The 23910-nt window shown below is 39.9% G+C and overlaps 1 long non-coding RNA gene across 1 annotated transcript in view; it reads right to left on the bottom strand.

The window, feature by feature from the left end:
• The window catches only part of LOC112578057, a 274039-nt gene that overhangs the window by 44223 nt on the left and 205906 nt on the right, over window positions 1-23910 (bottom strand). The window contains exon 5 of the long non-coding RNA XR_006639792.1: window positions 483-655. This is a non-coding gene — a long non-coding RNA (uncharacterized LOC112578057). The remainder of the gene's footprint in view (window positions 1-482; window positions 656-23910) is intronic.

Below are 23910 nucleotides of genomic sequence, written 5' to 3'. Positions count from 1 at the left end.
GATTTGATTCCTTGTCATCCCAGACACTGGAGAGGGAAATGGCAACCCACTCCAGTGTTCTTCCTTGGAGAATCCCATGGACAGAGAAGCCTGGTAGGCTGCAGTCCATGGGGTTGCACAGAGTCAGATGGACACAACTGAAGCGACTTAGCAGCAGCATCCCAGACACAGGTTTTCGAGATGGTGCTCCATGATTTCTGAAGCACAAGAAATTGTCAGATATCCCAGGGAGTGTTTTTGTATACCCCTCCCCACCCAAATTATATTCTTAGAAAGAATCTAGCATTCTGCAATATATCCATAATTAATAGTTAGACAGACAGATCCAAAGGAAAGGGAGACTGAATCATCTAGTGTTTTTCTAATTAGAAATGGTCCTTCCTGCCTTGATCCTTAGCTGAGGAAGAACACTACCTTTAGCCTGTAAGCATATTTTCTATTTACCTGACCGCAGAGCAAACATGTTTTCATTAGAAATTTACCTCTTACCTCTTTGATATCCCTGCCAGTCACACTGCATCTATTCTTTGATGAGGATCTTTGAGGATCTTCTTCCTTTTTTTTTTCCTTATGTGGAGTTCAAGTCCAGTAGTTAAATCTGTTTCATATTTGTAACCAGTTTTCAGTTCTGGAAGGAGCCCAAATTGATAGGTCCCTGGGAGCGAAAAAGAAGAAAAAAACAGAATTTAATTATGCAACCTGAGCATATAGACGATGAGAGAAGATAATTCAAAGTGGAAAGACCTGCAAAAAACAGTGTTATGTCCTCTCCACCAACCCCAGTCATTCCAGCCAGGCTTTCAGCCTGCACAGTGATCAATTCAATGTATAGAACCACAAAAGAGCCATTGGGATTGTAAAATTATGTGGCAAAATTCCCATTACTTATAACTTGAAAAGAAGACTGGGTGATTTTAAATAAAATAGAAGAGAAAGATGTTGAACAAGTTTGATGTAGTCAGTGTAGCCAGCCACAGTTGTGAAAGATTCGATGAGCTTCTTCTTACTTGTCCTTCACCCTGGAGGCTTCTGAAGAGGTCTGAATATCTGGCTTATAGAGAGTGATGCTACTTGAAATGAAAAGCGAGGAGATTGCAAATCACTCTTCTGCACAGGCTTGGAATAAGCTATGGCACGGCTGATGGACAGATTCAGGTATTTAAGTGATGTGATTTCCAAGCAACAATTTCTAAACCCTACATTGTCGTTGACCTCCATCACAGGAGTGGACATGTTTATGAAGACACACACAGCAGAGTGAAATCCGCTGGGAAAGATACTGAAGTCCTTTTCCAACACCACAGCAGCATTACTGCAACATGAAGTCATGTTACCCCAATCACCAATAGAGTTCGCCTGTGCACCCTTCTTTTGCTTACTGGATTGAGTTCATTCTAGCAGAGGAACTTTCTGTTTCAGAAATCCAGCTATGAGTTTGGTTGGAAGAAACCAAATAAGGTAAGTAATCTAATATATGTGCTCAGTAAGGTTAAGTAAACCAAGAAAGGAGTTGAAGAAAGTACTTGAATAAAGGACTTGAAGAAAATACTATATTTTTGTTTTTCCATTTCTTACTCTCCTTTTTTCTTAAAGACAAAGATATCAGGATGGTAAAAACTACCCGAAGATTTCCCCTGTGATATGATTGGCCAGAAAGCAAAAGCTAAGCACCCAATTAGCAGCCTTTTAAATCAAACGCAATTAAATATACATTGAAATATATGGTCTACAATTGCAAGTTCAGTTAAAGAGTGAGACGCCATTGAAAGCTTCCATTGCAGACTACAAGCTGCATAGGTTGGCTCAGATTTCCTACTTCTCCATGAAGATCCAAGATAGTAACTTCCTCAAAAATTAAAAGCAGACATTTTTGTTGTCTAGTGAAACTCCAGTACTTTGGCCACCTCATGCGAAGAGTTGACTCATGGAAAAGACTCTGATGCTGGGAGGGATTGGGGGCAGGAGGAGAAGGAAACGACAAAGGATGAGATGGCTGGATGGCATCACTGACTCGATGGACGTGAGTCTGAGTGAACTCCTGGAGTTGGTGATGGACAGGGAGGCCTGGTGTGCTGTGATTCATGGGTTCGCAAAGAGTTGCACATGACTGAGCGACTAAACTGAACTGAACTGAGGCACTCCTACAAACTTTATTGTAAATTAAATACAATATTCACTTTAAATCTTTTATTGAACCTTGTCAGAGAGAAAAACAAAACACTATTACAAACACAAAGACTATTTTCATGATCACTAGTGCAATGGCTGTCTCTGGTCCAGCCTCATTTTGTCTCTAAATTCCATCGGAATCATTTCTGGGGACTTCAACTGTTTCCAAGTTCATCTGTTCCCCAGTTATATTCTGTGGTGTATTCCATATATATATATATATATATATATATATATATATGCAGTTTTACTTAGGCTAGTTTGGGCTATTTCCATTTAAATATTGGTGAGAAAAAAAAAAGCCATTATTTAGCACAGCTATCCACAAGTATAGCCAACCAAATTTCTAGCAACATAGTGGTGAAATTTTTCACATTCCACTTAATTGTATAATGATTTATACATTATAAATCATACATACATACATTTATTAGACTGTAAGATACTCCAAGGCAAAAATCACCTTACACATCTTTAAATCATTGCAGCATCTGCCATAATACTGGCTACATTGGTCTTAAATGGTGAAATAACAGAATGAATGAATGAAATATGAACAATGGTTAGTATTTGTGCTGCAATCGCAGTATACTGAGAACTGTCTGGAGGAGTTTTCGGAGAGTGACAGAGAAGCTTGGCTGACTATTCTTGGAGAAAACATTGACTGTTTGTTGGATGGAGACAGTTCACCAAGAAAGCAGATTTTGACCCTTCAAGATCTTCAACGTGATGATGAATTTATGACAGTTCTAAAAGCCAACATACGGTTGGTGGCCAGATTGTGGTTCTGGACTGAGAGGCTTCCATTTGGAAGGCAGACAAGCACTTGAATTATGGGTCTAATGAAAGTGTCAATAGCAATCCTGTTACTGAAGGAGCTGTAAAACCTTGCTTAATGAACTAGGAAGGGACACAAAAACACAACGGTCTAAAATGTACTGTATGAGAAAATGATAATTAGCCCAGATTTCATGTACAAGATAAAATGCATTGGGATGATATTACCACTGAGCAATATTATTGCCCTTCAGGGAACTGTTTTGTTAACAGGATTTGGCTCAGTCTTTCCGATACTCCTTGTGTGAGTGGAGATGTACTGCACCATTGTGAGTTGTGAGTTGGGGAAAGAATGTCAGATGGCAAAATTCCTATCATAGATACTAACAAATGTTAATGATAGAAAAAAAGGGTTCTGGTCTCAACAAGGGTTCATTCTTATTTAAGAGGCTTTATGTAATATAGGATGATAAACCAACTGGCTTCCCACACTAGAGGAATGAGGGTGAACAAGAAAGTCCTTTCCTAATCTTGAAATCTACTTTTCTAGACCACCAGACATCATCCAGCAAAGAAAGGCAACATAAGGTCATACCTGGAGTAGACCATTAGGACAACAGCTATTTACTCCCAACCTATGATTCAGGGAGCTACTGATACAGCCTGAGTACAAAAGAGAATGGTGAATTTGGCATCAGAGAGTTAGCCTGGCCTTAGCTCTGCACTAACACTGCATTTAAACTTTCTCATCTCTTACAAAGGTGAATGAGAGTTCAAAAACTCTAACAAATCACCAGAGTATTGTTAAAAATACAGGTTCTGATTCAGAAGTCTGCACTCTTCACATAACCTGTAATGTAGTTGGTTGGGGTAAGGAGGAGGAGGAATAAGATATGTTTAAAAGCAAGGGAAAAATAATCTATTTTCCAAAGTGCTAAATTATGGAGAATATAAGTTGTAAGACATCAAGAGAAGAAGGAGGTCTCTCTGGATTTGGGTCAGGGTGGTTTCAGGCAAAAGAGCTGGATGTGGGCCTGAAGTTCATTCAGTCAGAACCTATTTGTAAGGCCCATGGAGAGAGAAATTTGGACAGACAGTAGACAGATGAGATGAGAAAATGAAGGGTCCTGAAGAATGGTGAAAGTGATCAGTGCTTGTTTTTTTAAATAAAAGGATCAGAAGAACTTTGTAATGCAGACCAGAAGAAAGCAACATATGGGGAACTGTTTTTCATCTTCAGCAGATATTGGGCACCCAAAATTCATACTGCCAAAAGAGTGGGGAAAAGGGAGCAAGTATTGCTAAGATAAAGGCAAATCGTGTATAAGCTAAAACCTCCAGCCAGACAAAAACCTATTTGTAAATTACTCCACTTAATTTCCCAGGTCGTGATTGCCTCTCTCTGCAAAGCAGTTTATGACATTCTCAATTAAGAGTTTGCTATAAAAATGAATGAATGAAGTATTTCAAAACTGCTATGAGATATTAAGGATGAGTCACTTTTAAAAAGTGGTTTTGTTTCCTGTGTTCTGGATAATGCATTTGAGAATGTAGTTTCCAGCTTCACCCATCACCCCATTGTGAAATCAAATTGAATGACTCTCTGCTCTTAGAATGATCGCTCATTCAAATGCATTCAATAAATAAAGCCCAAACACAATGAGGCACTTTCCATAGAGCATCCCAGAGAGCTAGGGCCTGGTCTCTCTCACCATCTGAAGCTGAGATTGAAGTAAATAAAACATTCACCCACACTGACTGCATAATACATATTGACTTATTGTTTACTAAGCTCTTACATGTACATCATCTCATTTGATCCTCACAGTGACCCTATAATAGTGATGCTGTTGGTTCATTATCCCCACTTAACAGATGTAGAATTTAGAGCTCAGAGAGGTCAGTGATTTGCTCAAAGTCACACAGCAATCCAAAAGGTACTTTAAATCTTCTTGGTCCCTTCTCTCCTCCTCCAAACAGGACACATATCTTTAAGTACAAAACAATATAATTAGTAGGAACATTCCCAAGCCTGGGAAGAATATTTAATTCATTCAGATGTGCCTGGGGTGATTTTGTAAATACTGAGGAATTCATTTTCTACCTCCTGCAATTCTGTGAATTCTACTCTGGACAAAAGGTCATCCAAATATGATCCTTGCTCAGAGTTATGGAAATGTATGCAGTCTAAAAGAAAATGGGCCAAATGCAGAGTAAAAATATCAGTGAAACTCTCAGTGCCATTTACTCTTGCTGCCTCAAATCCTTTATGAAATTAGGCAGGTTATATATCATAAGAAGATACAAAAATGTAAACTCTTGCCCTAAATTCAATTATCATATATCAGAGGGGGTCATGAGTGCAGTAGACTGGAGAGTGGGTAAAAGCAGACTGAAATAAGTCTAGTGGGCAAGAGGGAGACAGGTAGAGAGAAGCTTTTTTGAAGATTTTCCATTTGTGTCCATAGAATAGACTGAAAATTCCATTTCCTCAAAATCAACATCTCTTCAGCCTCTGGTCCTAAAGATTTGGAATTTGGTTTGGGGAGTGCTACAGAAGCAGGTTCCTGTTGTCTGATGCACAGCAAGCCTGTGATGCTGAGGTTTGTCGTCAGAGCGGGTTAGGTAAGCAAGGCAGGTGAGCAAGGAGACAGGAGTCTCAGGCTCTGCAAAGGCAAGGGGCCCAGGATACGTATGGTATGAAGAATAAAGAAGCAGGGTGATCTGAGGCTTAGGGGCGTGGGGAGCAAGGGAACAGATGACTGGAAAAAAGGGCTGCGATCTTCATGCTGTGCAAGTGAACTAAGCTACGGGCCTCTCCGCATTCAAAAATGGAGGCTTGGGCACAGTCTGAGGGTAGTGGCTTCGAAAGGTCACTATGTGGACACTTACACATGACAAGCTAGCAGATGGGTGGTCCCATCCAGTCTCAAACAGCTTGGCTTGAATGTGACTTCAAGTTTCTGTAAAACAACTTGGGCAAATATCTCGTTCAGGCTACGTGCTGCTTGGAGAACATGCAAGTTTTAAAATGACCGTGATTAGTGAAGGCAGGTGAAATGGATTTGACTCATTACCCACTGTTTCAGAAGATAGGTGATTAATGCCTCTTAGAAGTCCGTCTGGGTCAGGGCTGAGCGGAGGAGTGCCGAGAAGCCTTGTCCTTGTGGAGGGAAGGGATTAACAGAATTAGGGGTGGCTTTTCTAACACTGTCTTGCAAACTAGGATTCATTTTCTAACACTGTCGCAAACACCACTTCTAAAGCATTCGGGTCCAGCCCCCTCTTTCTTCATTCAGCCCTCTGCATTTTGACTGTGGGGTCATTTATGCAGCAAGAATCTGTCCAGCAGCAACAAACAGAACCACACTGGCTGGGCTCCCATATTCATATCCACTGTTGAGAGATATTACTGGTTCGAGGGCCCTTTTCCTCCAAATGTCTAATTCCATCCTCTCCTAAGTGAAGATATATCTATTCACCTGTGTGTAAGTGTGAACAGCTACAGAGCTTCTGAAAATCCAAAGTTTCTTCATTGTAGACTTCCATTTGTGAGTCATGGAACTGAGGGAACCATTGTATCAGTTATCATTATTATACCAGTTCATATCTGAGGTGCTGCATTCTTGCCTGTGCTTCCAATAACTAACCCATATAGTCATATCATCCAAAGACACCAAAGGGTCTTTATTCTTCCCCACTAAAAATAAGAGACATAAGTCACTTTCTCAAGGTTTATTCTTCAAAAAGTAAGATGACTCAGAACCAAGATTAAATTATCTGGTACTTTGTTATCTGGAATTATCTGGAAACCAATATTTCTCCACACTTTCAGACTTGAAAGTCTGAAACAAATAATATTGCTCATGCTCAGGCTTTACAACTCCTCTGTATTAAAACCCACATTCAAGTCTTTAAACTATTTTAAGTGTTATGACCAGTGGCTCCAAGACTGAGGTTTTGTTTAGATCACATAAGACTTTTGCTGTTGATTGAAACCTGGCTTGATGCCTCTATACATGTAAATAATTAGAAAAAAAAATACATTTAAATGAGAAGCAGATGCTGTTTCCAGATTTCTATTTTCACTGTACAGAATAAATAGAAGCTTTCATCTCTGCATTTACTCTTTGGATATGGTGCAAACCACTTGAATCATTATTTAAAACACAGGGTGTTCCTTTCACAAAGGTAACAGGAAATAGGGGTCTTCTGGAGTAGTCATTCCTTCCAAACACTTTCTACTCCAAGAAAATTCAACAGGGTTATTCATTCTTCATCACTCCTTCTTCGGCTTCCAAGCCTGGTCCTAAGCCAGTAGGTCTGAACAGAATAAGGGAACACGTGTGCTCAGTTGTATCTGACTCTTTGTGACCCCATGGGCTATAGCCCACCAGACTCCTCTGTCCATGGGGTTTTCCAGGCAAGAATACTGGAATGGATTGCCATTCCCTTCTCCAGGGGATTTTCCTGACCCAGGGATCGAATCTGTGTCTCTTGGGTCTCTTGCACTGCAGGCTGATCCTTTACTGCTGAGCCATCAAGGAAGCCCAGGATAAGGGAAAACTGGTACTGAATGTGGGGATGGCCACTTCAGCTAGTGATTGATAGCTTGTAATTAGCAACAGATGACAGACATATCACATGTGCTTAATGTGTCAGATGCAAAACCAACTAAGCAGAAACTATACACAGACCAGGGAAAATAAAGGACAAAATATAACAGGGCACTTTTGGGAAATAGGAGTTTTCTCCAGCTTCTTTCTCTGTTGCTGTGTCAACACTCTTGTAGGTAGAGTACATTTTCAGTTTCTCTTCTCAACTGGCAAGTTACACACTCATTTCCTGAGCCAATGTTAAGTACTTGAGGTGTTTAGATGGAGGAACTGTGTAAATACAGGGCAAAGGCTTGCACAACTTCAAAGCAAAGCACATGTATACTCACAGGTTCCAAAATTTGATCTTCTGAGCTGACAGTTGTGGTGAGACAAGCTGAATCAACTACCAACCCTTCCCCTTACAGAATTGGTGGGCAGTGAAACTATAATGTTATTTACTGAAATACTTGTTTACTTGCTCCCTCTCATCACCCCCCATACCCACATTCATTCTTTTTCATTCATTTTTTATTGACATATACTTGACCAATATTGTATTCATTTCAGGTACAGAATATAGTGATTTGATATTTTTATAGACTGTACCCCATATAGCTCACCATTCATTCTTTAAGGCGCCAAGTCTAGCACAGTGCCTGGCACAGATCAGTTATCAATCAATCAACATTTGTGGACTGACACAAGGGTGGATATAATTTAAATATTTAATCACTACCCTGAAATCCCCACAGTTTGTGAGCTATATGAATACATAAAATAATGGTGGTGGTGGTTTAGTCACTAAGTTGTGTTCTACTCTTGCAACCCCATGGACTGTAGCCTGCTAGACTCCTCTGTCCATGGGGTTTTCCAGGCAAGAATACTGGAGCATTTCCTTCTCCAACACAAAATAGCAGCTGCCACTTAAGAATCACTTAGCACATCAAGTATTATGCTAAAGGGTTTTTATTTGTATTAATTTTAACACTTCAGATAATAACAGAAGTAAAGTATGAGTCTTTCTATTTTATATATAACAAACTGGAGGGTCAGGTAGGCAAACTGACTTGCCCGAGATGCAGCCAGTAAGTGGCAACACTCTAGGCTGACTTACTCCATACCCCTTACATATTCCGTGACCACTGCATTATGCTGCCCACTGGAAGTCAAAAGTTTTGAAAGCTTGTCCTAATACAATGTGATACCAATGTAGATTGAACATAGAAAGAGTAAAAAGCGCCACCAATTAATTAGCCCTTGGAATACCAGAATCAGGTTGTCCCTGCATAGGCAGTGAATCAGCTGTTCTTAGAATGAACCGATGATCCAAACGAGCAATGTGGACTTTCAACACAGAGGAAAGTTTGAAGGGTTCAAGCATATGAATTATGTCGCTATGAAATAAACCAAGGTGAAAAATTCATCCAGAACGTTTGATCTGAACAGACATTGAAGCAATTCTATTCCATATGTGTACACACAGATCCAAAAGAAAATCACATGTTAGAAAGAGAGAATAAATATATTATTAATGTGGGTGCTGCTGTGGCTGGTACTGTTATGAATAATTTTATTCGTTATCATTATTCTAATTCAGATGTATTGAGAGCTTGCTTTACACCAAAGTTTGTGACACATGCTTTACAGACATTTTCTCATTTAATCTTCAAAAACTCCCTGAGGTAGGCATAATTAGAACCTGCATTTTCCACATGAAAAGTGTGAAGTTAAAGAAGGTATGCAGCATATCTATGGCTAAGCCTCTAGTAATGATGGAACCAGGCACAAAACTAGGTCTGTCTGGGCTCAAGCTGTAATCTTATCCAATACTATCCTACATTTCATTGATTTCTACACAGTTACTATGCATGTGGCTCTATAATTTTAATTTTGCAAAAAAGCTTTACATATAGCATATCCTGGTTCTACTGCCAACATGAACTCAGAGACAGTAAATGTACATTATAGGATCGTCATTTTGCTGGTGAAAAGATGAGCAAGTATTAAAATTTAAAGGTATGCCCCGCCACATGCCTAAATGTCATGTGCTCTGTTTTCTCAGATTAGGGATATTAAGGGTTTTTTTCTTCTTTTTTTTAAAAGTGTTTTACAAGATGAGGAGCTTGTTACGAAAACACATGGCAGTGCTTGCTAATGGTGGGCTTGTCCTAGGCGAACTCAGCGTGTGGTCCATGCTGTCCATTCAATAGCTGGTACTGGAGGTCTTTGGAGAAAATCTGATATGTTTTCTAGAGTTCTTCTTTTAAATAGAGTGAATAAATGGAATATTTTTCTAGCAGCATTTTGAACCCTCAGCTACTGGCTCTGGATGAAATCTGAAAATATGACAGATTTCCATTCACGGAAAATGAAATGAAGAATAAAGCTAAGTGACCTTTTGAGAACACTTTAAAATTATATTCTGTTTATTGAGTTCATGTCTTGGTCCAAGGTTCAGGATGATATTCATTTTGTATGAACTGGTCTTTTTCTTAAAGCATCACAAAGAACATTTTTAGTGTATGAAAATACTGTGTAAAAAGAAAAGATTCATTTGGATATTTAGGGACCACATATGTGTTTCCCTGGTGGCTCAGACAGTAAAGAATCCACCTGCAATGTGGGAGACCTGGGTTTGATCCCTGCCTTGGGACGATCCCCTAGAGAAGGGAATAGCAACCCACCCCCGTATTCTTGCCTGGAGAATTCCACGGACAGAGGATCCTGCCAGGCTTGCAAAGAGTCAGACACGACTAAGTGACTTTCAATTCACTTCACTTATGCATTTAGGAACTAGGACATACAGTTCTCTTTTTGGATAGCTGTGAGAATTGGGGACATCATTTAAATTCTCTGAGCCTCAGTTTCCTTATCGTTAAATGCAGTACTGGATCGAGCTGGTTTTAAAACTACTATGGAATTAGAAATCTATGATTCTTTCAGTCTACCTTAGATTGAACATTTACCTGTGCATTTACACTGCAAATGATCACATAAGAACTGCAAAGAGCCTCTCTATAAATTCCTAAGAAATAATTTGACAATGTGACCAAATTATAAATAGCTCTAGTTGTCTAACGCATACAAGAAGGTAACAAGATTTTTCAACTTGGTACAGCAATGATGATTATCTCAGCCTTTTTAGGTTTTTCTCATTGTCCTGAAACATAGGTATCAAGGAAATAGGATGTAGAAATTCTGCGTATTTACTCCTGATGCTGATAACATCTATATTTGACATTCTGGAATAACAACATCTCCAGCAGCAACTAAGATATGCATGTTTCAGAACTGAGAAACTTTTAAAATCCCCTTTTAAGCAGTGTGGCCACAGAAGACTCTTAATAATTGATTATAATTGATTTTAACCTTGTCCTAACCTGGGCAAAATGGCAAAGCCAATCATCTTTGTCCAGATGGAGTATGAGAAAAGAGCCCGAAGTCCACATCTTTAAAAGCTCCAGACATGAGCAGAAGATAAAATATTTAGTCTGCCAAAGCCTTGACCTCCCAATTCCAGCCAGTTTTGAACTCGAATTGATTTCCGACAAGGCATCTGGGAGATGATTACAACAAAATGCACTAAAGCCGGACAGCCTTTATTTTAACATCCCAGCAGCTTAACCTGTTAATAACAGCAATTGTTTTAGATACAATACCAATTTCTGTAACCAACATAAGAAATGGATAACAGCAGCACAGTCTCTTAGGCAGAGTAATAACAAAAAAAGGAAAAAAAAAAAAGAAGAAGAAGAAAAGGGGGGAAAAAAGGCACAGCCACTCACAGAGGAGGTGCTGATAGTGTTTTTCAAATGATCCTCAATTTCCAGGGACCCAGACATCATCAGGGACCAAATTCTACAGTCTAAAAACAATTCTTAGCCAAAAATGATTGCATGTTGAGAGAGAAATTTCCATAAGCCAGGCAATTTGGAATCACATCTGTATTCTGCTGATGAAAGCTGAGCTATCTTGGGCAAGTCATTTCACATCTCTGTGTCTAACTTGCTTTGTCTGAAACAGTACGGACCAATAAAAACATTAGTGGGCCACAAATGTGAACCCATGTGGAATTAAAAATTATCTATTAGCCACATTAAAAATAGTTTTAAAAAGGCATTTTGATTTCAATATCTTCTGTGTGTGCTCAGTCATATCTGACTCTTTGTGACCCCATGGACGAGGGGCCTGCCAGGCTCCTCTATCCGTGGAATTTTCCAGGAAAGAGTACTGGAGTGGGTTGCCATTTCCTTTTCCAGGTGATCTTCCCAACCCAGGGATTGAACCCACGTTTCCTGCCTTGGCAGGTGGATTCTTTACCACTACCACCACCTGGGGAACCCTTCAATATCTTATTTAGTATATTTAAAACACAATCATTTCAACATGCCATCCATACAAAATTGTTAATGCACTGTTCTACATTTGTTTTTGTACTGTCTTCAAAATCCAGTGTATATTTTATATTTATGGCACATTTTAATTCGATTAGCCACATTCCAAGTGCTCACATGTGGCTAGGCACTACTGTATTGGACAGTAGAAGTTTGAAAAATGAGTAGGTGGGACTAAATATCTCTGGAGTTTTCCCTGTAACATGTCATGATTCTGTGTTGCTTCTGCAGCTCTTCATTTTAAATCAGCTACAGTTTGAAAGTGCAAATGTGGCCAGTGGGCTCAGGATGTGAGAGCAATTGCCGCTGTGGCTAAAAGTTAGAGCTTAGCCCTCAGTAAGGTTTGCACTGATGTGTGGACATGGTCTTTAACCCCACCCTTGAGCAGCTGTGTTACATCAAGCGGTAATAAGTGGTATAAGGTGGGTGAACAGAGAGGGTGGGTGCACATATTTCCATGATATAGCCCAGCAGATTCTATTAAATAAAACAATAAGCAGCATCCTTGTCATTTATTGAGCACTAGCCTTTGACTGTGTGGATCACAATAAACTGTGGAAAATTCTTCAAGAGATGGGAATACCAGACCACCTGATCTGCCTCTTGAGAAATTTGTATGCAGGTCAGGAAGCAACAGTTAGAACTGGACATGGAACAACAGACTGGTTCCAAATAGGAAAAGGAGTATGTCAAGGCTGTATATTGTCACCCTGCTTATTTAACTTATATGCAGAGTACATCATGAGAAACGCTGGACTGGAAGAAGCACAAGCTGGAATCAAGGTTGCCAGGAGAAATATCAATAACCTCAGATATGCAGATGATACCACCCTTATGGCAGAAAGTGAAGAGGCACTCAAAAGCCTCTTGATGAAACTGAAAGGGGAGGGTGAAAAAGTTGGCTTAAAGCTCAACATTCAGAAAACAAAGATCATGGCATCCGGTCCCATCACTTCATGGGAAATAGATGGGGAAACATTGGAAACAGTGTCAGACTTTATTATTTTGGGCTTCAAAATCACTGCAGATGGTGACTGCAGCCATGAAATTTTAAAAGACGCTTACTCCTTGGAAGGAAAGTTATGACCAACCTAGATAGTACATTCAAAAGCAGAGACATTACTTTGCCAACAAAGGTTAGTCTAGTCAAGGCTATGGTTTTTCCAGTGGTCATGTATGGATGTGAGAGTTGGACTGTGAAGAAAGCTGAGCTCCGAAGAATTGATGCTTCTGAACCGTGGTGTTGGAGAAGACTCTTGAGAGTCCCTTGGACTGCAAGGAGATCCAACCAGTCCATTCTGAAGGAGATCAGCCCTGGGATTTCTTTGGAAGGAATGATGCTAAAGCTGAAAGTCCAGTCCTTTGGCCACCTCATGCGAAGAGTTGACTCATTGGAAAAGTCTCTGATGCTGGGAGGGATTGGGGGCAGGAGGAGAAGGGGAAGACAGAGGATGAGATGGCTGGATGGCATCACTGACTTGATGGACGTGAGTCTGGGTGAACTCCGGGAGTTGGTGATGGACAGGGAGGCCTGGCATGCTGCGATTCACGGGGTCGCAAAGAGCCGGACACGACTGAGCGACTGAACTGAACTGAACTGATTTATGGAACAATTGTATTGTATTTAAAGTGATATAATCTTCTTAACCACCCACCGAGGTGGGAATTATCAACTTTATTTAGTAGGTGGGGGACTAATCCTGAAAGAGACAAACTATTATTCAGACTCCTAGAAGTATAGAAAAGTGAAAAGTCAAAGTGAAGTTGCTCAGTTGTGTCCAACTCTTAGTGACCCCATGGACTGTAGCCTACCAGGCTCCTCCATCCATGGGATTTTCCAGGCAAGACTACTGGAGTGGGCTGCCATTTCTTTCTCCAGGGGATCTTCCCAACCCAGGCATCAAACCCAGGTCTCCTGCATTGCAGACACATGCTTTACCATCTGAGTCACCAATGTGTATTTTAATCCAGCTTTTCCAGACGCAGAAACCCATCTCTCAACTACCACAATATACTGCTTTACAAACAAATAATCACTTTTGGTATTCTACCTCACTCCTATGAGGGTTTCCCAAATTGTACAGAGAGTGAAGAAAAGGGATACAAAGGTTAAAGATGTTGCTTTCACTTTCTAATGACTGAGAAACTAACAAACATGAGTTTATATGAATGTTATAGAAGATAACATTCTAATAAACATAAACACCTGTTTTCTTTCAGTTAAACATACTTGCAAATAAAGGAAGAAAGAAGTAAGAAAAGAGCAAAGGGAGGCAGGAAAGAAGGAAGAAAGAAGGGAAGGAAGTAATGAAGGAACAAAGGAAGAAATTTAACAAAAAACAAAAAAGGAAGGAAGGAAGAGAGGGAGGGAGGAGGAGAGCTGCCAAGTATTGAGGCATTTCAGGAGAGACTCGAGGCTCTGGTCAAAGAATCAAGGCCACATTTTCCCTCTCTTAAACATGGCCTGCCCATTCATGATTCATACTCACACCACAGTACACCTTTTGGCAAATAAATGCATCATTCCTGCTGAAATGCAGAGGAAGGCTCCTTTACACATTGAATATGCCTATGCTCAGACACTCATGCTCAAATTGGGCTTCCCTTGTGGGTCAGCTGGTGAAGAATCTGCCTGCAAAATGGGAGAACTAGTGTTAGATCCCTGGGTCGGGAAGATCTCCTGGAGAAGGGATAGGCTACCCACTCCAGGATTCTTGGGCTTCCCTTATGGCTCAGCTGGTAAAGAATCTGCCTGCAATGCAGGAGACCATGGTTTGATCCCAGGGCTGGGAAGATCCCCTAGAAAAGGGAAAGGCTACCCACTCCAGTATTCTGGCCTGGAGAATTCCATGGACTGTATAGTCCGTGGGGTCACAGAGTCAGACACGACTTAACAGATGAACAACATACATAGGAAGATAACAGTTTTTATGTATCACATGCTTACTCCACACCAAGCCCTGTTTGAGTGCTTTATATAGATTATTCAGTTTTCATCATATAGGCACCCTTACTACAGCCATTTTCACAGACAGGTGACTAAGGCACATATTGCTTTCAACAGTAACAAACAATAACATGGTTCCCAATTAGACATCTCATAGTCTCCTTAGCAACCTCCATCCAGCCATCACTTTCCCTTAATCAAGGCTTTAGTCTATCCATCATTCCTGATGCTAATCACAAAGTTCTGCATTTATTGGCAGTAAAGGAGGATTTATGTTTCATGTATCCTAGCATTTATTTGTGCATAGAAAAACATCTCATAAAGTTGTGAATTAAAATTTTAAAACATTTTATGTGTATTTTACCACAATGTCAAAAACTGAAAAAAATCAAGTCAAAAATAGAAAAAGTAAAAACAACTTTATTTCTTTATGATTCCCTGGGTCAACAATAAAGACTAAACTCAACTAGACAGTTCTTCCACTGGTCTTACGAGGGATCACTCACATGACTATAGTTGTCTGGTGACTAGGTAAAGGATGATCTGGGATGTCCTCAGTCACTTGTCTACAGGCTGATGCTGCCTGTCATCTGAGTCACCTCTCTTGAGTAGGCTGGCCACAGATCCTTATCATGGCAACTGCATTCTAAATCCCAATCTGAAAGCACTTTTAAAAATCTCTGCTTGTATCACATTTATTGATGTCCTCTTGGCCAAAGCAATTCTCATGGTCAAGTTCAGGATCAAAGTTGGAGGAAAGGGATCCATAACAGTCTAACACATAATAAACACCTTCCATATTCTTTTTATGGTCATATCTTCAAAATGGTCAAAACAACTTGAGACGACTGAATAAAAGAAGGGAATCCAAATGTCCAACTAAGCCCAGAATATATCAAGTTCTAAATTTGGTGTTAAGTTTGAACCTCAGATGTAAATGAATAGTAAGTCCCATATCTTCACTGAAATATATTTCTCTGCATAATATTTTAGAAAGATGGCCACCAGTTTTGTATTTAAGTGAAAAACAATATTTCATTAGAGGGCAAAACAACATTGAATATTTTTTCCAAGACTCTACTGAATGATGACAATAGCTAATGCTGTATTTTTGCCATGGGAACTTTTGTTTCACTGAACCACTAAAATTACAATCAGATGTGCTCATTTTCTGTTGAAGTAATGAACGATGGTATGTCTGAGAGAAAAATTCAAAGTGCATCATTTATCTTATCCTATTTTCAATTAGGCCAAATAAAGTATAAAGTTGGTTCCAAACTACATCACAGAAACAGGGTGAGTAAATTTATTATACCACTAGAGTGCTAATCTTAGCAGATGGTAGAAAAATATTTTTAGCATGAAATATGCTAAAGCAATAAATCTGAACAAGGTGGATCTTATCAACTAATATCTCCCCAGTGTGAGGTAAAACTCCTGCATGACAACTCAGCATTCTTATGAAGTCTGGTGGATGTGGTTAGATATGGCCCTCAGTGAGATAGGAGAAAAACAACAAAAATGAGTCTTAAATAGGAAAACAAACCAGAGACCCAGAGCACTGCATTGAATTACAAACAAACAAACAAACAAAAAAAGAATAAAATGACTGTGTTATGTTTTCAAAGATCTTAAATTTTACTCTTGAAAACATGCCTACCGGAGTCCCCCATTTGGGAATTTTCCAAATTGGAAAATTTACAAAAAGACTCTATTAGGTCAGTTTCAGAGTAGAGATGAGCACAGTGCTACAGCTGCATGTTGCTACAGTCACACATTGCCACCGATTACCATCAGCTAAGGCAGACATCCAGTGGGAGAGCCCAGGGAGGGGGCTCTTACACACTGTGCTCTGACTCGTGACACCCGAATGAGAGCTCCCAGTTCCAGGGATACATTTGGTTCATGGTTCATCGGCATCCCACTTCTAAGCATAAACAGAACGTGATACTAAAGAGTTCTACTTTCAAAGGTTTATGTACGAAATAGAATAGTAAGAAATAATAGAGTTAAAGCAATCATGTGTTTGCAAAGTTTGTCAGAGAGGTAGTTGAGCTAGGCATTTTTCAAAGTGAGCATAAACTACATGTTTTATAGCCACCTTATACCTGATTTATACATACATAGACTTATACATAGACTTCTTCTATGGCTCAGATGGTAAAGCATCTGTCTACAATGTGGGAGATGCGGGTTCTATCCCTGGGGTGGGAAGATCCCCTGGAGAAGGAAATGGCAATCCACTCCAGTACTATTGACTGGAAAATCCCATGGACAGAGGAGCCTGGTAGGCTACAGTCCATGGGGTCGCAAAGAGTCAGACAGGATTGAGTGACTTCACTTCACTTATACCTGATTAATGTTCATGTCCCAAAGAAGTGATGTGTTGACTAGGTTAGAGTAACGGTGGGTTTGGGGTAAGAAAACAAGGAATTCATGCCTAAATGTGTCACTAATCTCTCATTTGACCTGTAACTCATGATTTTTCTAAGCTTTAAATTAATTATCTACAAAATAAAGGACTTGCCCTATAGCCTCACTACATAAAGAATGAATGTAAGGAAGAAAGAATGAGTCAGAATCATTAGGAAAAGTCACATCTGAGGTGAGTAGCCTCAGAGAGGCCCCAGTGACTCGGGAGTCCAGGCATTCCTCTTAATTAATCTTGCTAATATGTCAAATATTTTGAATTATGTTTTGCTCTTTCACTTGAATTGAAAACAAAGCTAAAACCATCAAGATGTTGAAAATAAATTTAGCCTGGAAAAATTATGAGATACCATCTTATGTTTATTATACTTTCCACAATCTATACATTCTGTGGTAATAGAGGTAGATGTTAAAAATTAGTTATGGGTTGAAAGAGTTTAGGAAAGAAACTACTCTGGTTGGTGAAGTGTGTGAGAGGGGAAAGGAGTGTGGGTACAAAGGTATGTAGGCCACCCTTGACTTTTCCTCCAGGGTTCTCCCTTCCAAATTCTCTCTTTTGAATTTCTGTGGCCTCAGGGTTAGGGCAACATTTATAGACATAAACAAAGCTCTTGTGGGAATGTGGGATTAGACTGGGAATGAAGCATGGTTGCAGGGGTGCGGGGGTGGGGGGTGGTGGTGGTTTGCTGCTGTCCGTGGTTCTGATCTGCCTCTGTTTTGGCTATTGCTCCTGACTATGGAACACCACAGAAGATATTTATCCAGTTTATTCAACGTGGTACAAGGATTTCTGATTTAGTTGTGAAAGAGACGGGATCAAAAGGAGTGGATAAACACTGACTGAGAGACATTGGCACTGAAAGATTACAAGGGAGAACTAAACAAAAATATGTTGATATTTTTTAAATAATCACAGGTAGCATGAATAAAACCACAAATAACAATGGCCAAAATTTGGAACTACTGAAACAGAATACAATACCTGTGCCCAAAGTGACATAATCAGGGGAAATTTTGATATAAATAAACACATTCAGGGGAGGGGTGCAGAACATTAATCCAGTATGATAAAATTCATTGCTTAAGCACCAAAGGCTTACAGCTTTCTTTGATTTAGTATTTTCCCTCTTGATGACATTTACAATTTTACATTGTCACGGAACAAATAGAATGGTTACTTATTTTGCATTTCAGGTAGCTAATGATATGTATGTTTGGTAGTTCTACTATATTTTCCTAAGTATTCTTTAAAGAAATACAGAGTGGGACTTCCCTACATGCCCTCAGCTATGTTTTTGTGTCTCAATCAGGGAAATGACATGTGAAAGAGAATGCTAGTTGTACCCCAAAATCTGTTCTCTCATGTTTGCACAGTAGTAGAGTGGTCAGCCAGGACTCCACAGAAAAGTAAGCTTACATTTCAAAGTGTCTCAGCCGTAAAGCTGGCCAGCTGATGAAGTTCCAGTCATTGGAATAGAAGTGAAAATATCTCTCTGCCATATTGAAGAATTCTGCAGAGAGAGAGAGAGAGAGCTTCCCTTTGTTTTATCCCTGTCTTGCTGCCTGCACTGCCAATGCCACCGGAGAGCATAAGTTGAGAACTCTAGCCTACGTGCGGAGACGTGGGGAATTGGAAGGACCAGGAAAGAACAGAACAGTCATATAGCCCTAAACTTCATTCCTCTAGAGTAACATATCAAAGAGAAATAAGCATGTATTTCCCCTAAGCCACTACCACTTTTTTTTTCCTGTTACTAGCAGCTGAACCTAATTCTAATTAATACACTATTCATCAACATTTGATGAATGCACAGCAAATATTAGCTCGTGTACGCTCAAAAAAAAAAAAAAAGAATCTGAAGAAAAATAACAAATCAACAAGCAGAAGAGTTCCATGATTTCCTTTTATATCTACACGAAGCAGGAATCCCCAAACTTCTCTAAGCATTGGTATTTCCTAAGAAACAATTTTCTCTTGCTCCCAACATTCTCCTCACTCTCACTCCTTACCCAGGAGTACTGTGAGCTTCACAGTAAACCTTTTAAGTGGATGACACTGAGAAGCTTGAAGTTACCATCCACAAAAAAGAAGTTAGCCATCCTAGATTTCTAGTCTTCCCAATGAGATTGGCTCTTTTTATTTCCTGACGATATAGGTGTGCACCTTAAACTTACTGTTGCACAAAATTTAGTATTTTTATGCAGTATTAGGAGTGCCAGAATCCCATTAACTCTTACTGAAATAAGGTCAATTGCTGTGACCCTTATTTCCTCTGTTTGGACCAACCATCAATTGTCTTTGAATTTGAAAGATGGTGGTGATCTCTTTTTATGCAGGCAGGCTGCATTCAAAATGGACAACCAGTTGAGAACACTTTGTAAAAATGACCAGAATTCCCTTCCAGGGGCCCCTCCCTTCCCTATTCTTATTGCCTAGAAAATGCTAGAAAAATTTAAAATTAATGACGACCAATTGAAAAAGAAAAGGAAATCAAAGAAACATTTATTCCCTGAGACACAGCCCTATTTCTATCACCTTTACGTAAGCACACAGACAGTTCCTGTCAGCTCTGGTTTTTGTGGAGGCACTGGGGTAGAGAAAAGCCCATACACAGGTTGGAAAACTTGTCTCTAGGCATCAGCAAAAATATTGCATGCTTTTAAATCTCATTAAAGCAGGGCCATATACATTACTCAAAGTCTGCTATTGACTTTAAAACATGAAATCTGAGAGATTAAAATCAAATACAAAAGACATACATGTTACTATTTTATGCATGAACAACAAAGGATTTATAATTCTCTCCTGTGAGGCTATAAATACTTCAATTCCAATCTACCTGTACATACAACTAATAGGAGTAGCCATAGGGACTGCAGTCACTGAAACAGGCATCCATAGGAGGACCAAGGTGCTTAGTGGGTCTACTTTAGAACACTAGTCTAAGTAGGCAATGGCATCTATGCTTCAGTCTCCACAAAGAGCCCATTTGTTGATCTATAGCTACTGCTTTCCACTAACTGCTTAATCCCAGCTGAGACTTGATATTAGGCTTCCCTGGTGGCTCACACAATAAAGAATCTACCTGCAATCAATATGAGTTCAAACCCTGGGTCAGGAAAAATCCCCAGAGAAGGGAATGGCTCTACCTATCCCAGTATTCCTGTCTGGAGAATCCCATGGACAGAGGTGCCTGGCAAGCTCTAGTCCATAGGGTTGCAAACAGTTGGACATGACTGAGTGACTATCACACACACACACACACACACACACAGTGTGGCCTGATATGAGAATGTGTGGGTGATTCAGGGCAAAGACATTCCCACTGTTAGAGCAATAAGGCACAGCATCTGAACTGCTAATTAGAGAAAGCTGAGCACTGAAGAATTGATACTTTTGAACTGTGGTGTTGGAGAAGACTCTTGAGAGTCCCTTGGACTGCAAGGAGATCAAACCAGTAAATCCTAAAGGAAATCAACCCTGAATACTCATTGGAAGGACTGATGCTGAAGCTGAAGCTCCAATATTTTGGCCACCTGATGCAAAGAACTGACTCCTTGGAAAAGACCCTGATGCTGGGAAAGATTGAGGTCAGGTGGAGAAGGGGACTACAGAGGATGAGATGGTTGGATGGCATCACCGATTCAATGGACATGAGTTTAAGCAAGCTCGGGGAGTTGGTGATATACAGGGAAGCCTGGCATGCTGCGGTCCATTGGGTCACAAAGAGTAGGACATGACTGAGTGCATGAACTGAACTGAACTGAACTGTCATCTTCATTTGCATAAAAGACAGAGGCAACTGTTAACAGCCAGATGACTTTCCTACGTGAGCATGTTGGTCCTGAGTTAACTTTAAAAGAAGAGAGGAGAACTCTTCCATTGGAAACCTCATCTTTTTCCAAAGGGGATTTTTTTTTTTTTATTTATGAGTTAGAAACAGGAAAGTGATGGGACAAGAAGCTGGAAAATTACTCTGTGACCTAGCCTAAGGGGGAGACATGTACAGTAGAGCTTAAGGCCAAACCACTGCTTTGTCCAGGCTGCTTCCCACCACCTCTGATGTGTCTCCCTTCTCTCTCTCTTAACAACGTAGAATATTATTCTCACTTAAGATCTCCAAAGAGAAACAGGGCCCAGATTTAATGAGAAATTTGAGAAATGGCTCAAGTGATATCTCTTTCCTCTCCTTTCCCTGACCTTCTAAAGGCGGCTGGAAACTTTGCTGAAGAATGTGCCAAGATGGCAAGAAGTCTGTTACCTGAACTGCCAGTGTCCTTAAATAATCAGAAAATCCCCATTCCAACCCAACTTGCATATGGGAAAATGTTAACTTTCTCGTAATTAAAACTCCACTTGCAATCCCAGGTCATGTTACACTGTATCATCCATTTAACTGTATTGTGATTGATTTGTGTCAACTTTCACTATACTCAAAAGGAAGTCAATAAATAAAGATCAATAGTTTTTTATTTCTTCAGCTTTTTTATTAGAAAGAATAGATGAGTTAAATAACACCAGCAATAGCAGTGGCACAGAGCCTCCCTCAGTGCTTTCCTTGGTAAAAATTATATTAAACCAGATTTAAACTCATGAGTGGGATTGCAGCATTATCTGATCTGTCATTAAGTTGCTTTCAACACTTTTAAATGCAAAGATTGAAACAAACATGCTTGCTAGTATCTGTCTGCTCTGAGATGAATTCTCTTCACAATATGCCCAATGACCCTGTTCTCCAAAATCCCTAGTTTTTGCAGCTCTGGTTAAAGGTATTAATGATCTGTCAAGACTGAGTGGTGCTCCATGGATGAAGAAGGTTCATATTCAGATGAACAAATGAATAATTCCTTGTTCAAATAAGGAAGGAGGGCCACGCTTTGCATGGATTCAAAAGCATTACAGACAAGCTTCTGAGGGTGACACGGTCGTGCATAGATGTCACCAGCCCCAGAGCTACAGCAGAGTCCCAGAGGGCTCCACCTTGTCAGTTGTTAACACTGTACTTGCCAGGTCTTGAGAAATTGGGGGTTAGGGGAGAGGGGCTGGTAGGAGAAAAAAAGTGGTCTTAAGAGAAGGGTTAGAACCACCAGAATGATGGCAAGAGGGTACTTATGGGATATGGGGCAGAAATGATTGACTATTCAATAGGGGTGATTTCATTATTTTGATAACTAGAAAGACTGGTATAGGCCAGCTGCTGAATGTTATCTAGCTCTGGACAGAACTAAGAGTAATATCACACACACACACACACACACACACACACACACACACACACCAGAAGTACGGCCATCCCCAATTTGCCTTACTTGACAAAATTAGGCTTCTGAAATCTGTGACCTCTATACAAAGTTGAAACCTTTTGGCCAATTTTTTAACAGTCAATTCCACTGTGGCTAATGTTCCCACATAGAAAAGAACAAATTGCTCCTATTTGTTATCCATGTGTTACCTCACTTCAACTTCAAAATAAAAGCATATGAAATAAATTGAAGAAAGTCTACATCTGTATTCCCAGTTCCAACTTTCATTAAAGTCATAACTGCATGCAGTCACCTCCTTATTTTAAACTGCCATACAGATATACCAATCATACTGACCTAAAATGAATCCTGTTCAACTGGATTATCTTCTCCAAACTAGATTCTCCCCCCAACATTGATTTCTAGAGAAAGGAACCCCCATGCTCAGGTAGCATATTATTTTTGAGTGCTTCCTCTGCCTTGTTCCCTACATTCACCAAGTATACTGTGATACCTCTTTCATTAATCCCCTTAATTCAACTGATGAAAAATTTAAGTATCACTAAGAAAAACATTAATAAAGAGACAGATCATCTGTCTTCAAAATCTTACTATTGAGTACAAGAAACTACATAAGGAATTATATATGATACAATGCATTGTACAGAAGTGTAACAAAACAGACATGAATAAAACATTATGTCTGCTAAAGAATGGAGAGGGATGTAGCTAGTTGAAGGTTCAAGGATTGAGGAAGAATGAATGCAGAGCATGAAAAACAGGGAGAAATTTATCAGCAAGAGAAAGGTAGGTGGTTGAATGGAAGGAAAATCTACATAGAGATGGCAGAGTAGACTGGAGCAAAGGTGAAGGAATAAGAAAAGACACGTTTCATTTCAGAAACTACGCAGCCACATTGGCTAAAGTAAGGGTTTCTGCAGGACAGAACAGTAATGAGGAATAATACCCCAAAGCTGAGTTGAATGCATATTATGGAGGGTCTTCAACACCAGGTGAAGGCATCATCTCTGTGCCTAACTGAGAGGGCAAGAGGGTGCCTGAAAGTTCACACTCGCTCAGAGCATCATGCTGCTATGGATACAGGTGAGAGTGACCTCTTTTTTAAGTATTATTTTTAAAATTTATTTTGGCCACACTGCATGGCATGCGGGATCTTAGTTCCTCAACCAGGGACGGAACCCATGCCCCTGCAGTAGAAGTGGGAAGTCCTAGCCACTGGACTAACCAGGGAAGTCCCAAGAGCGCCCTCTTCTATGTGGCTGATGAAATACGAATTGCTTTGCTTTGGGGGAAAACGCTCTGTCAATATTTATTAAAAATAAACAGACTC

The sequence above is a fragment of the Bubalus bubalis genome, chromosome 12 (assembly GCF_019923935.1).
Source record: "Bubalus bubalis isolate 160015118507 breed Murrah chromosome 12, NDDB_SH_1, whole genome shotgun sequence".
Lineage (NCBI taxonomy): Eukaryota > Metazoa > Chordata > Mammalia > Artiodactyla > Bovidae > Bubalus > Bubalus bubalis.
Note: the sequence above shows the minus strand (reverse complement) of the source record. Positions and strands in the feature narration are given on the sequence as shown.